This window comes from Nicotiana attenuata, chromosome 1 (genome assembly GCF_001879085.1).
Source record: "Nicotiana attenuata strain UT chromosome 1, NIATTr2, whole genome shotgun sequence".
NCBI lineage: Eukaryota > Viridiplantae > Streptophyta > Magnoliopsida > Solanales > Solanaceae > Nicotiana > Nicotiana attenuata.
In genome coordinates this window covers 52,699,077-52,701,843 of record NC_031989.1, presented here as the reverse complement: position 1 = coordinate 52,701,843, position 2,767 = coordinate 52,699,077, and positions in this window count along the sequence as shown.

Below are 2,767 nucleotides of genomic sequence, written 5' to 3'. Positions count from 1 at the left end.
ATCCGTAAAAATCTTTTATTCCTCACATTAAATTATGCTGCAACATTTAATTAAGGGTAGTTTAGTCACACTAACTATTTTTGTCTAGAATTTAGTATTTTCTTAATGGGTGTGCCCAAGGCAAATTGGTCACTTATTGTGGACCGGAGGAAGTAATATGTTGATCTTCCTTGGTCCCATTTGAACTACCGCTTTAGCTCAAAAATTATCCCAAATAAATTGTCACTTTGGGGGAAAAAAGTAGTACAGTCAGATCTCTCTATAATATTCTTATATAATGGTTATTCACTATTAAAATCATGATTTTCTCGGGACCAATTTTTATATTATGTTATAATATATGTCTTTTACAACAACACTTCACTATAGCAGCCAAAAAATATCGAGAAAAACAAGGATATTATAGAGAGGTTTGACTGTAGTTCTTTTTAATACTACTCAATTCTCAAAAGGCATTTAATACGATTTTTTTTTCGACTTATTACTAGAGAAGCTTAAGTAAAGAGGAGGATTGCTCCTTTAACAGTTAAGGTAACAAAAAGAAAGCTAAGTATGAAACTTAGCACCAACATAAGCTTTCAACCAGGATCAAAGATGAAGGTTTTCTTCCTCTCCTTGTACTCCTATTTATTACTTATCTTTTAGTGGACATGAAAATATTAAAAGAGCTAAAACGATAATTAGAATGAGAGAGAAAGAGCACTACTCTCTCTCTCTCTCTGCATAAAGTACGATCAAATCTTGCGATTTTCACTACAAACAGAATTTAGCTCACATCTACACAACATTTTTTACAATTCACACCTTCGCCTCTTAGTAATAATTGGGATGTAGCTTTCTAGTAATGCGTTCTCGTATCCCCTTTTCTTTTTTTTCTTTTTTTGATTTGATAGCTAATATTACTGATAGCCCTTTTTATCAGATAATCTTATAAATGCTAACAATAAATATCCCCCCAGTTAAAAGAAAATTACAATATAATTAACAGTTTTAGAAATTAAAAGAAATTTAAATATTTCAAACATTATTTCCTTTTTGTTTTATACATTGACGATATAGAATTTTTTTAACACCATCATCTTATTAAAAGTAATTACAAGTAACTATTTGTAATAGATGAGACTAGTTATCTGAAAAATAAGTCAGACAACATCTTATAATAAGTTAAATTATATTATAATTGAATTTTTTTTAATAATATCAGTGTATATGAATTAAATTCTAATTTAATATTATATAGGAGCAGGATATATGCTATCTCATTCTTTTATTATATTTCATTTCTAAAAAAACAAGAAGGGCGATTCAATTTCTTTGTGAACATTTTGATATATTGCACGTCGGAACATGGATATATGAAGTCGCAAAAAGTGTCAGCTAAAAATCTATTTTTCTTATTGAAGGATAGCTAAAATAATTTCAACTGTCTGTGAGGAGGATTACTTATTCTTGTAATCTTTATCATGAAGGATAGTTAATAAGTTTTAATTCCATATAATCTTCCTGGAAAGAATTAATAAAATGGAGAGTAAAGCTGGAGTTGAACACCGGGGTAAGGAGTACATAGAATTTGATTTTATTCCTTGCAGGAGTACATAGAATTTGATTTTATTCCTTGCATTTTTTTTCACTTTTGAAGAGATATTTGAATATTTGAAATAACTATATAGTTTAATTCTGAAAAATGGGAGTACATTAAATTCCTAAAATATGCACACAATGGGTACTACCTCTTGTTTCTTTAAACTGCTCTTTATTTACAATATCGATAAGAATGATATTTGATGCACGCATATATAACTTACAGGAGAAAAAAATAAAAACAAGGCTGGAAGACCGTATATGTTCTAAATAGAATTATATTTAAGGTGAATGTCTTATTTTAGAGAGATCTTAAGGTTTGAAACTTGGTGGTTAAGCTACTTTTTCCCTATAATAGAGGTGTTCTGTTCTATTGTAATTCATCTCAAATCAATAAGAATTCTCTCTCTCTTTCTTTACAATATTCTTCTTTATTATTTCATTACACGTTATCCGCACGAGACTCTACCGTCTCAAGAAGCTCTTTGAGAAGACTAAGCAAATATGGATATCTATCAAAACAAAATTGGATCACTGTCCAATTGTAAATTTTTTTGTTTAATTGATTCATGTACGACACATACAATATTCAAAGAGAAAAAATGTTTTTCTTATTTAAGTATGTGTAAGGCAGATGTTACTATAATTTCGGGAAGTAGTAATTTAATTGAAGGCTCTGGAAGAGCTACCATAACTCTGCCTAAGCGAACAATACTTATCATAGATAATGCAATATTCTCCTCCAAGTCCAGAAGGAACTTGTTGAGTTTTAAAGAAATCTGCCAAAATGGATATCATATTGAGACAATAGATAAGAATAATCTTGTATATCACATCGTTACCAAGAATGTCTCTCGCCAGAAAAGGGTTATTGAGAAGTTTCCATCTTTGTCTTGTGGCCTGTATAGGACATAATGAGTGCAATTGAGGCACATTCCATCGTAAAACAAAAGGTTACTGATTCCAATACTTTTATACTTATGCATGATCGATTGGGACATCCTGGATAAAATATGATGAGACGAATTATAGAAAACTCAAATGGGCATACATTAAAAAATTTTAAAAATCCTTTTAAATAATGAATTTTCTTGCACTTCTTGTTATCAAGGCAAGTTAATTATTAGATCATTAGCAATAAAGGTTGGGTTTGAGTCCCTTGCGTTTTTGGAACGTATACAAGGGA